The 15,405-nt window shown below is 51.2% G+C and overlaps 1 protein-coding gene across 6 annotated transcripts in view; it reads right to left on the reverse strand.

Annotated features, from left to right (window-relative positions):
- Window positions 1-15,179, reverse strand: part of BRD4 (bromodomain containing 4) — a 62,833-nt gene extending 47,654 nt beyond the window's left edge. For 4 of the 6 annotated variants that reach the window (XM_080361340.1, XM_080361341.1, XM_080361336.1 and 1 more), the window contains exon 1: window positions 15,040-15,179. The gene's annotated coding sequence lies outside the window, so the exon portion shown is untranslated. Of the gene's footprint in view, window positions 1-14,241; window positions 14,301-15,039 lie in introns of those variants that run through there. The other 2 variants (XM_080361337.1, XM_080361339.1) reach the window with 2 other exon arrangements.
- Window positions 15,180-15,405: the final 226 nt, after the last annotated feature.

Raw genomic sequence — 15,405 nt, forward strand, 5'->3', positions numbered from 1 at the left:
CGTCAAACCACATTTAAGAGCTCCAAGTCATCCCGGGTCATGTTACGACGACGATTTGTTAAGCAAAGATCTATTTTCACAACCTTTCGCTCATTTTGACACCGTCTAAAAATAAGATAGTCCCCAAAAGATGGTTTGAACACATTTGCACGTGTACTTTCCGTGCTCAATATGAGCACGTCTATAAATTAATCCTCACCTAATCACAAGTGTATTTTCCTCCCGTGCTTCCACATTTGCACATGTATTTATACTTTCCATGCACATTTGCACACATACTTTCCGTGCTCGATACGAGCACGTCTATAAATTAATCCTCGCCTAATGAGGAGTGTATTTTCCTCCCGTGCTTCCACATTTGCACGTGTATTTATACTTTCCGTGCACATTTGCACACGTGCTTTCCGTGCTCAATACGAGCACGTGTATGAATTAATCCTCGCCTAATCAGGAGTGTATTTTCCTCCCGTGCTTCCACATTTGCACGTGTATTTATACTTTCCGTGCACATTTGCACACATACTTTCCGTGCTCAATACGAGCACGTGTATGAATTAATCCTCGCCTAATCGCGAGTGTATTTTCCTCCTGTGCTTCCACATTTGCACATGTATTTATACTTTCCGTGCACATTTGCACACGTACTTTCCGTGCTCAATGAGAACGTCTAAATTAATCCTCGCCTAATCGCGAGTGTATTTTCCTCCCACGCTTCCCCATAAGCATGCGTAATATTCCGTGTACATTTACACATGTATTTATACTTTCCACACACATTTGCACGCGTACCTTCCATGCTCAATACATGTATAAATTAATCCTCGCCTAATCGCGAGTGTATTTTCCTCCTGTGCTTCCACATTCGCACATGTATTTATACTTTCCGTGCACATTTGCACACGTACCTTCCATGCTCAATATATATATAAATTAATCCTCGCCTAATCATGAGTGTATTTTCCTCCCGTGCTTCCACATTTGCATGTGTATTTATACTTTCCGTGCACATTTGTACACGTACTTTCCGTGCTCAATACGAGCACGTCTATAAATTAATCCTCGCCTAATCGCGAGTGTATTTTCCTCCCGTGCTTCCACATTCGCACGTGTATTTATACTTTCCGTGCACATTTGCACACGTACTTTCCATGCTCAATACACATATAAATTAATCCTTGCCTAATCACGAGTGTATTTTCCTCTCGTGCTTCCACATTTGCAAGTGTATTTATACTTTCCGTGCACATTTGCACACGTACTTTCTGTGCTCAATACAAGCACGTGTATAAATTAATCCTCGCCTAATCACGAGTGTATTTTCCTCCCGTGCTTCCACATTCACACGTGTATTTATACTTTCCGTGCACATTTGCACACATACTTTCCATGCTCAATACGAGCACGTGTATAAATTAATCCTCGTCTAATCGCGAATGTATTTTCCTCCTGCGCTGCCACATAAGCACGTGTAATATTCCATGCACATTTGCACGTGAATTTATACTTTCCGGGCACATTTGCACACGTACCTTCCATGCTCAATATATACATAAATTAATCCTCGCCTAATCGCGAGTGTATTTTCCTCCGTGGTTCCACATTCGCACGTGTATTTATACTTTCTGTGCACATTTGCATGCGTACTTTCCGTGCTCAATATGAGAACGTCTAAATAAATCCTCGCCTAATCGCGAGTGTATTTTCCTCCCGTGTTTCCACATTCGCACGTGTATTTATACTTCCCGTGCACATTTGCACACGTACTTTCCATGCTCAATACATATATAAGTTAATCCTCACCTAATCGCGAGTGTATTTTCCTCCGTGCTTCCCCATTTGCACGTGTATTTATACTTTCCATGCTCAATACATGTATAAATTAATCCTCGCCTAATCGTGAGTGTATTTTCCTCCCATGCTTCCACATTTGCAAGTGTATTTATACTTTCCGTGCACATTTGCACGTGTACTTTCCATGCTCAATACATGTATAAATTAATCCTCGCCTAATCACGAGTGCATTTTCCTCCCGTGCTTCCAAACTTGCACGTGTACTTATACTTTCCATGCACATTTGCACACGTACTTTTCGTGCTCAATACAAGCACGTGTATAAATTAATCCTCGCCTAATCACAAGTGTATTTTCCTCCGTGGTTCCACATTTGCACGTGTATTTATACTTTCCGTGCACATTTGCACACGTACTTTCCATGCTCAATACATGTATAAATTAATCCTCACCTAATCGTGAGTGTATTTTCCTCCCGTGCTTCCACATTTGCAAGTGTATTTATACTTTCCGTGCACATTTGCACACGTACTTTCTGTGCTCAATACAAGCACGTGTATAAATTAATCCTCGCCTAATCACGAGTGTATTTTCCTCCGTGGTTCCACATTTGCACGTGTATTTATACTTTCCACGCACATTTGCACACGTACTTTCTGTGCTCAATACGAGCACGTCTATAAATTAATCCTCACCTAATCACGAGTGTATTTTCCTCCCGTGCTTCCACATTCACACGTGTATTTATACTTTCCGTGCACATTTGCACACATACTTTCCATGCTCAATACGAGCACGTGTATAAATTAATCCTCGTCTAATCGCGAATGTATTTTCCTCCTGCGCTGCCACATAAGCACGTGTAATATTCCATGCACATTTGCACGTGAATTTATACTTTCCGGGCACATTTGCACACGTACCTTCCATGCTCAATACATGTATAAATTAATCCTCGCCTAATCGTGAGTGTATTTTCCTCCCGTGCTTCCACATTTGCACGTGTATTTATACTTTCTGTGCACATTTGCATGCGTACTTTCCATGCTCAATACATATATAAATTAATCCTCGCCTAATCACGAGTGTATTTTCCTCCCGCGCTTCCACATAAGCACGTGTAATATCCTGTGCATGTTTGCACGTGTATCTCTCCTTGCAGAACTGCGACTGTGCAGTTTCTGTACTCAATATGAGTGTGGGAGAATGGGGGTGCATGTCACCAGTGGTGTCCCCCAGGGGGCGGTGTTGGGTCTTTAGCGATGATTTAGATGAGGGGATTGAGACCATCATGATGGCACCAAGTTGGGGGGAGTGTGGAGCTGCTGGAAGGCAGGAGGGATCTGGATAGACCGGAGAATGGGCCGAACCCAATGGGATGAAGTTCAACAAGGCCAAGTGGCCACAACACCCCCCTGCAGCGCTCCGGGCTGGGCACAGAGTGGCCAAAAGGGACCTGGGGGGACTAATGGCCGGGAAGCTCAACATGAGCCACCAGTGTGGCCAAGAAGGCCAATGGTGGCCTGTCCTGGATCCAAAATGGCGTAGTTGGCAGGACAAGGGCAGTGATGCTCCCCCTGTGCTCTGCATTGGGGAGGCCACATCTGGAGTGTTGTTCCCAGCTGGTCTCCCATCCAAGCACTGACCGGGTCTGACCCTGCTTAGCTTCCCAGATCAGATGAGATGGGGCGTTCCCAGGGTGCTATGGCTGAATAGACTATATATATGTCTACATATATATATTCCACAAGTATATCCTGACAGTATCTGAACTAAACCCTTTATTCAAGGGCAGAGCAGAGGGGCAGGAGAACCTCTCTGACCTACCAACCACTCCCTTCTAATCCACCCCAGGTACCACTGGTCTTCCAGTGGTCTCCCATCCAAGTACTAACCAGGCCTGACCCTGCTTAGCTTCCAACATCAGACAAGATTGGGTGTTCTCAGGGTGCCATGGCTGTAAATATTATATATATGTATATGTATACGTTCCTCAAGTATATCCTGATAGTATCAGAACTAAACCCTTTTTTCAAGGGCAGAGCAGAGGGGCAGGAGAACCTCTCTGACCTACCGACCACCCCCTTCTAATCCACCCCAGATACCATTGGTCTCCCATCCAAGCACTGACCGGGCCCGACCCTGCTTAGCTTCCCACATCAGATGAGATGGGGCGTTCTCAGGGTGCTATGGCTGTATATATTATACATGTACATATATATATGTTCCCCAACTATATCCTGATAGTATATGAACTAAAGGGCAGACCAGAGGAGCAGGAGAACCTCTCTGACCTACTGACCACCCCCTTCTGATCCCCCCCAGGTCCCATTGGCTTCCTGGCCACAAGGGCCCAGTGCTGGCTCATGGTCACCCTGCTGTCCCCAGGACCCCCAGCTTCCTTTCCCCTACGCTGCTCTCTAATATATAATTTCCCAACCTATACTGGACCCTGGGGCTGTTCCTGCCCACATCAACACTCTACACTTGTTCTGTTTCATTGCATTTCTCCTCCCCAGCCTGTCCAGGTCTCTGATGGCAGCACAGCTCCCAGTGTCACCGCTGCTCCAGCTTGGTGGCACCAGCAAACTGGGTGACACTCTCTATTCCCTCATCCAAATCATTGATGGATATACTGAATAATATAGACCCCTGGGGCACTGCACTCGGTACAGGCGTCCAACTGGGGTGTCTCCATGACACCCTCAACGAACCACCCAACCCTCAATGCAAACACGGCAGCACAAACCAGCTGGAATCTTGTAACCCCATAGGGTTTGTACAGCGGATTCTTCCGGCCGCGACGGAGCAGCAAAAGGTCCTTTTTACCTTTATCCTGCGCTCTCACCTTTAATTCTGTTAGAAATAGGATAATAAATCTAATTATCACCCTTTTTCCCAGTGATTCTATAGGAAAAAGAGGGGTTTAAATCAAGGAAAGATGAGACTTTATCCCATGGGCAACACCTTCCCCCAGGTGCCCTAATTAACCCTAATTACACCCAATTCAGCACAAACGATCCCGCCGGGGGGTTGGGAGCAGCACAATGTTGGGAATTGTCTCCGTAAATACATTAAAATAACAGCGATGGGTAGTTTAGATCTTTCTTAATTAATTCTTGTCCTCGTCACCGAATTCTTCGTTAAGCAGCGATCAAATGTACTAAATATCAGGAATTAATATTGTGCTTAATTTAAGAACATTAAGAATATATCGGTGATCCTGACAAGTCCTGAACACCAGGACTCAAAGGATTAATTCAATTGATTGAACGGCAAGTGACTTTAATTGATTATTTTGTGATGTTTCTTGCAATAAGGTAATTAGCACCGACGTGGCAACGTTGATAATTAACATCGACAATCTGAGCGCAATTTGGACAAATTTAAGGCACAAATTCCTCGTTTTGAGGCAGAAATCTGTTGTAAACTCCATATTGGGGGCAGAGGTGCCTTTGGGCGCTAATTACAGATCCTCGTTAAGGTGTCGCCAAATTACACGGAACTCGTTCCACCCCTTGGGCGCAGGTGGGAAAGTTGATTTTCAAGGGGAAAAAGGGCAATTCAGCTCTTTAGAGGGACCGTTTCCAACCATTCGATGCCTCCCGTCCCAAAATTCCGAGGCGCCGCGTCCCAAAATGCTGACGCATCCCATCCCAAAATCCGGACGCACCTCGTCCCCAAAATCCAAGGCGCCGTGTCCCAAAATTGAGGTGCCACATCCCAAATGTCAAGGCGATGCGCCCCGTCCCCAAAATCCCACACGCCCCATCCCCAAATCCCAATGTGCTGGGTCCCAAAATCCGACGTGGCCCATCCCAAAAGTTGAGGCGCCGCATCCCAAAATTTCGATGCCTCCCATCCCAAATTTCGATGCGTTTTGTCCCAAAATTCCGAGGCGACACGGCCCCAAATTCAAGGTGTCCCGTCCCCAAATCCCAAGGCACCCTGTCCCAAAATTCCAAGGCGCCCCGTTCCCAAAATCCTGATGCCTCCCGTTCCCAAAATTCCGAGGCACCATGTCCCCAAGTTCTGATGCGCCGTGTCCCAAAATGCTGACGCACCCCATCCCAAAATCCGGACGCGCCCCGTCCCCAAAATCCAAGGTGCCATGTCCCAAAATTGAGGCGCCACATCCCAAATGTCAAGGCGATGCGCCCCGTCCCCAAAATCCCACACGTCCCATCCCCAAATCCCAATGTGCTGGGTCCCAAAATCCGACGTGGCCCATCCCAAAAGTTGAGGCGCCGCATCCCAAAATTTCGGTGCCTCCCATCGCAAATTCCGATGCGTTTTGTCCCAAAATTCCGAGGCGACATGGCCCCAAATTCGAGGTGTCCCGTCCCCAAATCCCAAGGCACCCTGTCCCAAAATTCCGAGGCACCCTGTCCCCAAGTTCTGATGCACCGTGTCCCAAAACGCTGATGCACCCCATCCCAAAATCCAGACGTGCCCCGTCCCCAAAATCCAAGGTGCCGTGTCCCAAAATTGAGGCGCCACATCCCAAATGTCAAGGCGATGCGCCCCGTCCCCAAAATCCCACACGCCCCATCCCCAAATCCCAATGTGCTGGGTCCCAAAATCCGACGTGGCCCATCCCAAAAGTTGAGGCGCCGCATCCCAAAATTTCGATGCCTCCCATCCCAAATTCCGACGCATCTTGTCCCAAAATTCCAAGGCGACACGGCCCCAAATTCAAGGTGTCCCGTCCCCAAATCCCAAGGCACCCTCTCCTAAAATTCCAAGGTGCCCCGTTCCCAAAATCCTGATGCCTCCCGTTCCCAAATTCGGAGGCGCCGTGTCCCAAAATGCTGATGGGTCCCATCCCAGAATTCCGATGTGCCGCCTCGCGTCCCAAATCCTGACGCGCACCGTCCCCAAATTTGAGGCATCCCAAAATTTCAAGGCGCCCCGGCCCAAATCCCAAGGCGCCCCCAAATTCCAATGCGCCTCCTGTCCCAAATTTCGAGGTGTCGCGTCCCAAAATCCCGATGTGCCCCGTCCCCAAATCCTGAGGCGCCACGTCCCCAAAATTCCAAGGTACCACGTCCCAAAATTCCGATGCGTCCCCCTGTCCCAAATGTGGACGCTCCCCCCTGTCCCAAAATTCGAGGTGTCCCCAAAATTCTGAGGTGCTCCGTCCCAAAATCCCAAGGCAACGTGTCCCAAATTCCGACATGCCACGACCCAAAATTTCGGCACATCCCATCCCAAAATCCCGAGGCGCCGCGTCCCCAAAATTACAAGTTGTCCCATCCTCAAATTTGAGGCATCCCAAAATTCCGACGCCCCCGTCCCCAAATTCCGAGGCACCACATCCCAAAATTCCGAGGCGAATTCCGCCCCATCCCAAAATTGAGGTGACGTGTCCCAAATTTCGAGGTGATGCGCCCCATATCCCCACAATTCAACACACCCAGTCCCAAAATCCCAACACCTCTCGGCCCCAAAATTCCAAGGCACCGTGTCCCCAATTTTTGGACGGCCTCCATTCCCAAATTCCGAGGTGACGTGTCCCAAAATTCCGAGGCAACGCGCCCCGTCCCCAAAATCCAACGTGCCCAGTCCCAAAATCCCGATGCCTCGTGTCCCAAAATCCAAGGCGCCACGTCCCAAAATTCCGATGCGCCCTGTCCCAAAATTTGAGGTGTCCCGTCCCAAAATTTCCGACATGCCCCCATTCCCAAAATCCCGACACCTCCTGTTCCCAAAATTCCGAGGTGCCGCATCCCCAAATTCCGACGCGACCCATCCCCAATTTTTGGACGCGTCTCGTCCCCAAATTTCAAGGTGATGCGTCCCAAAATTCCGACACCTCCCATCTCCAAAATCCTGATGTGCCCCGTCCCCAAAATTCTGACGCCTCCCGTCCCAATTCCAACACATCTTGTCCCAAAATTAAAGGTGTCCCAAAATTGATGCCTCCTGTCCCAAAATTTGAGGCACCGCGTCCCCAAATCCCGACACGTCCCCAAATTCCGAGGCACCGCATCCCCAAATTCCAAGGCACTGTGCCCCGTCCCCAAAATGTGACGCACCCCATCCCATATTTTAAGGTGCTGCGTCCCAAAATTTGACGCCTCCCGTCCCAAATTCTGACGCGTCCATCCCAAAATTCTGAGGTGCTGCATCCCAAAATTCCGAGGCCTCCTGTCCCAAAATTCGAGGCAACACACCCAAAATCCAATGAGCCCAGTCCCAAAATCCCGATGCCTCATGTCCCAAAATCCCGATGTGATGATGCATCCCAAAATTCAAGGTGACGTATCCCAAAATTCTGAGGTGCCCCATATCCAAATTTGAGGTGCCACATCCCCAAATCCCCGTCCTCAAAATTCCAATGCGTCCCGTCCCCAAAATCCCGAGGGGTCCCAAAATTTTGACGCACCACGTCCCAAAATCCGACGCGTCTTGTCCCAAAATTTCGAGGCGTCACGTCCCAAAATTTCGATGCCTCCCATCCCAAATTCCAATGCGCCCCCAAATCCCGACGCGCCCTGTCCCGGAATTCCAAGGCACCATGTCCCAAAATTGAGGCGGCGGGTCCCAAATTTCGAGGCAACACGCTCCATCCCCAAAATCCGACGCGCACAGTCCCCAAAATCCTGATGCCTTGTGTCCCAAAATCCCAACGCGACGCGTCCCAAAATTTGAGGTGCCCCATCCCAAAATCCGACGCCTCCTGTCCCAAAATTCAAGGCACCGCATCCCAAAATTTTGATGCCTCCCGTCCCAAATTCCAATGCGTCCCGTCCCAAAATTCCGGCGACGCATCCCAAATTTTGAGGCGACGCGCCCCGTCCCAAAATCCCAACACCTCGTGTCCCAAAATCCCGAGGTGATGTGTCCCAAATTCTGACGCCTCCGGTCCCAAAATTCCAAGGCGCCCCGTCCCAAAATTGAGGTAACGCAACCCAAATTTCGAGGCGACATGCCCCGTCCCCAAAATCCGACGCGCCTCGTCCCAAAATCCCGATGGCTTGTGTCCCCAAATTTGGAGGCAACGCGCCCTGTTCCCAAAATGCCGAGGTGCCCCGTCCCGTCCCCAAAATTTGAGGCGCAGCGCCCCGTCCCCAAAACCCCAAAGCCTCATGTCTCAAAATTGAGGCACCCTGTCCCAAAATCTCGAGGACCCCAGCGCCAAAATCCCGACACCTCCCGTCCCAAAATTCGAGGTGTCCCAAAATTCCAACGCGTCCCATCCCGAAATTGCTGAGACAACACGTCCTGTCCCCAAATTGTGAGGTGCCCTGTCCCCAAATTCCGACGCCTCCCGCCTCCAAAATTTTGAGGTGTCTCATCTCGTCCCAAAATCTCGACGCATCCCGTCCCAAAATCTCGACGCATCCCGTCCCAAAATACTGATGCGCCCCAAAATCCTGATGCATCCTGTCCCCAAATTCCAACTCACCCTGTCCCCAAAATTCTGGGGCGCCCCGTCCCAAAATTCGACGCCTCCCGTCCCCAAATTCCCAACCCAACTTCATTGATTATCATCTATTTGATCGATCAGCACTAAGTAATTCCAGGCAACCTCACTGGTCTCATTTCCCATCGTTCGGGTCTTAAGCAAGAAAAGGGTGTAGGTGCAGACTAAAAGCACCGCGGAGCTTTAAGCTCGGCTTAAAGTTTCAGGAGATGCAGTTGAGTGGAGAAACTTCTGTCCCAAGGTGATGGTTTTTTCAGGGTTTTTTGCCTCATTTTAATAACTCTTGAGCTCATCAAATTAACATCAAAAGGGTGAGCGGGTGATTAAGAACCAGCTCAAGAAAGGAAGCTGCTTTAGGACTAACAAAGCCCCAAGTAGAAGTTAAACCACCGAGCAGGACTAACAAAGCCAGGTGTAGAAGTTAAACCACCGAGCAGGACTAACAAAGCCCCACGTAGAAGTTAAACCACCGAGCAGGACTAACAAAGCCCCACACAGAAGTTATACCACCGAGCAGGATGAACAAAGCCCCACGTAGAAGTTAAACCACTGAGCAGGACTAACAAAGCCTGGTGTAGAAGTTAAATCACCGAGCAGGACTTACAAAGCCCCACACAGAAGTTACACCACCGAGCAGGACTTACAAAGCCCCACATAGAAGTTAAACCACCGAGCAGGACTTACAAAGCCCCACGTAGAAGTTAAACCACCGAGCAGGACTAACAAAGCCCCACGTAGAAGTTAAACCACCGAGCAGGACTAATGAAGCCTGGTGTAGAAGTTAAATCACCGAGCAGGACTAACAAAGCCTGGTGTAGAAGTTAAATCACCGAGCAGGACTAACAAAGCTGGTGTAGAAGTTAAATCACTGAGCAGGACTGACAAAGCCCCATGTAGAAGTTAAACCACTGAGCAGGACTAATGAAGCCAAGTGTAGAAGTTAAACCACCGAGCAGGACTAACAAACCCAGGTGTAGAAGTTAAACCACCGAGCAGGACTTACGAAGCCCTGTGTTGAAGTTAAATCACCCAACAGGACTAGCAAAACCCCACACAGAAGTTAAACCACTGAGCAGGACTAACAAACCCAGGTGTAGAAGTTAAATCACCCAACAGGACTAACAAAGCCAAGTGTAGAAGTTAAACCACCGAGCAAGACTTACACCTGATCCGGCATCTCTTTTGCTTTCCCAACAATGAGTTTCTAAACCCCCACCGAGGCGAAAACGAGTTCCATCCTTGATCTCGCCTAACTGATCTTGCCTAAAGTTGAGATTAACAGAGTCGCAGTCGCGCCTCCAGAAATGGATACAAAGCGACGCTCCCTCTGCACCAATTCCGCCACTTTTTAACCCAAAACTCTTCCTTCCTCACACTTCACCTCCCGTAATTAATCACTTATTAGGAACTCCAGGATTATTCTTTAATTAACCCATAACCGGTGGCTCCAAACATGAATCTCTGGGATAAATCAACTCCAAAGCGCTCTAATAAATTTTCCACGTTATTTTAATTAGCGGCTGTGATATAATTGAAGTTTCGGAGCTTGTTTTGCTTTCGTATCTCGGTTATTAAAGCCAACGTGCTGGCAGACATTAATTAAATTAAGCCGACGCGATACTGGAAAAGACCATTTAATTGCCGAAGCGCCCAGGTTTGTTTAAACACATAATTGCTTAATTACGCGCCGATTCATTTAACATCGTCCCGATTTAAGCGCGATGCTCATCACGTTAAAAAAAGAGCAAAACTGACCTATAAATCTCAGGTTTTAATTTAAATACAACACCAACCGCTTCGTTAGGCCTCGTTATCCGCCAGCGCTAACGAGGGCTCGAGCGACCCGAGCGCAATTTGACCCTTTATCAGGCAAATCAATGGGGTTGATATTCTCAACGCCGCGATAGAATCTTGCGAAGCTTAATTAGGCTTGAAACGCGTCCTAATAACGACTCGATTAACGAATATCAGCGATCGGGATCGATCGAGGAGATAAAACCCGCGCGCCATCGGCTCCATCGCTTTCCCAAACGATGCGTTTTTCAACCCAAAGCATCGAACCACTCGTAAATCACCCAAATAATTTGGGGTGAAACCTCCCAATTTCCCTCCGGTTTCAGAATGTGCAAAGTTTGGTGGGAAAAGCCCCCAAAATGTCACAAAATAGGGGTGAAAAGTGGCAAAAAACAAGAGTTTTGGGTCCGCTTGGGCGGTTTCAAGCTGTGAATTCCCATTTCAATCGAGGTGTTTTGGGTCCTTTCCCATCCCCTCCAAGTGAAATGTGGATTTGTAAGGAAAAAGTTTAGTCCTGACTGAGATTTCCATCCATTCAAAGGCAGAAAACGGGAATTTCAACACTAAAAGTTCATCGTGCGTTTGATGCTTTTAGGATAGAAACTAAACGGTGGTTTTACGACGTTTTCCCCAAACGCCGCCAAAATTCCTCAAGAAACGGGAGCAGAAAACCCCCAACGTTTGGCTTTTGCTTTTAAACCCAAACCTTTCGGTGTTTAACGAACATCCGACTCTTCCAAGCTGTTTAACAATCGGAGGCGGCCGAGCGCTTGTTTGAAGCTAAAATCAGGCGTTTTTATGATGAACGTCGCTCGTTTGCATAACGAACATTCACCTTTGATGCGGATAAATCCACTGGCCGTCTTATAGCGCCGCAAACGCTCCGTTTTGGGGTGAAACGCCGCGTTCTTGGCCGTGCAAGCCGGGCTTTGGGATCCTTGCGCACCGGCTCTCTGCCCTGCGTTAATCCCGGCCTAGGAAACCCAGCCATGCTGCCAATATCGCTCCGAAAGCTTGCGGATTTAGATATTAAAGAGCTTTAAAACACCTATTATTCAATTAGACCCCGCTACAATCCTCCCGATTCCCTCGTAAGCTCACGGACGCTTCGTTTTTCTCCGTTTTCACGGCAAAAAGAGCCCGATTCCGACCCTTCCGCGGGCGCTACCGCGATAGATTCATTCCCCGCTCCACGTTGAGCGGCGATTTCACCTTGGATTTAATAGGGATGGTGCCCCAACTCAGATTTTAGCGTTTTAAGATCATCTTTGAGTTCTAAGCGACTCCAATCCAGTGGATTTCACCCCAGGATTTCACGTGGGGGTTACGGTAAAACATCCCCCTGCAACAAACCCGTTGACGTTCCTGAACCGGTTCCAAACGCCGGTAGATAATTACCAGGTCAAGTTGATTGAGGAGGAACCGTTCCAAACGAGCGAGGTGACCTACAGCCCGTTACCAAAGCGCCAAAGATCAAAAAGAACTTAATTAAAGGTAATTAGCAGCGCGAGGGAGACCGACGGCTCGTTTGGCGGGGTGAGATCGCTTCCTACCTGCGCCCGTTTGCAACCAAAGCGCGATTCCTGTTTTATCGGCGATAAAATAAGGTGTATTGACACCAAGGATGGGAACTCCGCTCGGCTCCAAAGTCACGCTCGGCGTATCGTCAGCGCTAATTATCCCGCTTTAAGTAATTAAAGCAGTTGAGAGGGGATAAAACAAGCAGGAAAGTCGCATTTTAGTGCTTTAAAGTGAGTAATCGCGGGCTCTGCCAAGGGGCAAAGATTAGAGGCCGTGTGGGAACACCGTGTTTATTTACAGCCGCTATCGCGGTTCCTCGAGTTCGGGTGTGGAGAACTCCCCATGCTTCCCTTGACCTCGTGCTTTAAAACACTAAGAAAACACATTAAATCCACTTTTTAACCCAAAATTTAGCTCGCGCGGCCTTAGGTCGAGCACCAGGACGTACGTTTGATTTACATCCATCTCCGCAATCGCTTGTATTAGCAACAACCCCACCAAACAGAATCGCTCACCAACCACCTTTTAAGGTGAAATCCTCAATATTTCGCTTGCCCGAAGCGATTTGGTTCATTTTGTTGCCTAAACCGAGCTAAACTTTACCACGAGACGCTTAAATCGAGCTTAAAGAGATTAAATCGGCTTAAACCAAGCTTACAACCCAACTCTTTGTGAGCGTTTTGTTGCCCGAATGACCCCAGAACTTTAAGGGATGACGCGAATACCAACAATACGCCCCAAAATGAACCAAAGCGGCGAGCCCGGGGTTGCACAACCGAAAGCTCGTTACCATCGATCGGCTTAATTGTTTGTCATTCAGCCCTATGAGCGCCGCCTGGTATTTGTTTTTCAAACCACGCTGGTAGGGGAGGACGCCAAAGGGGCCGAGAAGGTAACGGCGCTTCAATGGGGGAAAGTCCTGCAAAGAGAGCGGCGAAACTTCACCAATAATTAGAATAAATGCTATTAACGAGGTTTTATAAAGCTCAGGGTATAAACCAATTGATATAAAGCACGTGAGGATGAGGACGGAGGGGTTAATAACAATGTGAGTTTATAACCAACAGAGTTTTACTCCCCGCTGTTAATTAGGCGCATAAACTCTTCATCTCCCCCAACCAAAGCGCCTTCGGAATCTTCATTTTCACACCACAAGTTAATTAGTGGGAAACAAACACAGGGACTGAGTGGCTGTGGGAAGTGATGTCCCAAAAGACCCCGATTCTACGACATTTCAACCCCAAATCCCCCGGGGAAGCAGCAGCCGCCCATCCCACCCGTGTTTTCCCCACTCGAAATGGTGAGAAAGCGGCTGAAGAGTTTTGCCACGGCCCCAAATTCCAAATAACTTGGATACGAGGAGAAAACAACGTGAGGGAAAAGGGGGGGGAAGCACTAAAAGGGGCCCCGGGGGCCGTTAAGCGGCGGAGGAACAAGCGCGATGGCGGGAGCGGCGGGAATGGCCCTGAGGGGGAGCAAAGGGCACCGGGAACCACGCACCCCCGCCCCGGTCCCGCTCCCTGCGTGTCCGCCCCTCAGGCCGAGCGAGCGGCCGCAGGGCCAGGGCGGGGGCGGGCGGCCGAGGCCTAACGGCGCGGCGGGGCCTTCCTCCCGCTCTGCGCGCCCACGGCCGCTGTCCCGCAGCCCAGCCGGGGGTCCCGTAGGTTCGGGGGACGCGGGGGGAAGGCGGAGGCGGCGTCACTCACCGCGGGCCCCGGGGCCGCTGCCTCCGCGCAGGAGTCGCCGCTTCCTCCTCCCGGCCGCTGACAAAATGGCGGCGGCAGGAAGTGCCCCCGCGCCGCCCGCCCCGCCCCGCCCCGCGCAGCGCACTCTGCGGAGCGGAGCGCCAACGGCGTAACCCGGCCCGCACCGCTGCGATTCACTAGTGGATTTACGCTAGCGGCGCAGAGAGTTAGGGCGCCCGCCACCCCCCCCGCAGCGCATTCCCATCGGACGCAAAGGACGCAGCGCGGCGCCGGCTTTACGCAAACGGCGTAACCCGCAGAGCGCAGGCGGGAGGGCGCTCACCGCTCTCTCCCCGGACGCCCCGCGTACGGAGCGACCCCCCCGCTCCCCGCAGCCTGCGCAGCGCCCGGTACCGGCCGCGGGGCCGCGCGTCCTCCCGCCAAACAGCCGGCTGATGATTGCGCAAAGTGCGTACGGCGCGCAGAACACCGCCCCCCCTCCACCCCCGCCCTCCCCTTTGCGCAGGGGCCTACGCACCCGGCGCGTGACCGGCGCTACGCTACCGGCGGCCCCACACCCCCCCCTGTTCCCCTGCTTTACGCCATTTGCGCAACAGGCCTCACACCTCCGGGCGGGTTCCGCGGCGCAGTTTACGTAGGCCTCCCTGACGCAGCGGCCGCACTACGCAATGCGGGTTACGCCGGCGGGGCGACGTACGAGGCGTTGGTGAATCCCGGTACCCCCTCCCCAGCGGCGCAACGCTCCTCAGCCCACCCCGCCGCGGCGGCGCCGCTCCCCGCGCCCCGGCCGGTTCTTACCTCAGGCGGCAGCGGGAAGGGGCCGGGCCGGGCCGGGCCGGGCCGGGCGAGCCGCCCTCCCGCCGGGGCCCGCGGAGGCGTCACGGAGCGGCGGGGGGAGGAGAAGGGAAGGGGAAGGGGGGGGGGGGAACCGGCCGCGGCGGGGGGAGGGGGGACGCGGGCACCGAGGGGCAGCGGGTCCGGCAGCGGCGCCGCACTGACCTCACCGCGCTGCGCCTTGACGTCACGGCGCAGCGGGCCCCGCCCACCCCGCTCCCGCCGGAGGCCACGGTCGTGACGTCACGGGAGGAGGGGCGGGAGAAGGGGGCGGGTCAAGGCGGGGCGGGGGGGGTGATGTCACGGCGCGGGGGTGACGTCACAGCGCGG

This window comes from Nesoenas mayeri, assembly GCF_963082525.1.
Source record: "Nesoenas mayeri genome assembly, chromosome: 31".
Classification (NCBI taxonomy): domain Eukaryota; kingdom Metazoa; phylum Chordata; class Aves; order Columbiformes; family Columbidae; genus Nesoenas; species Nesoenas mayeri.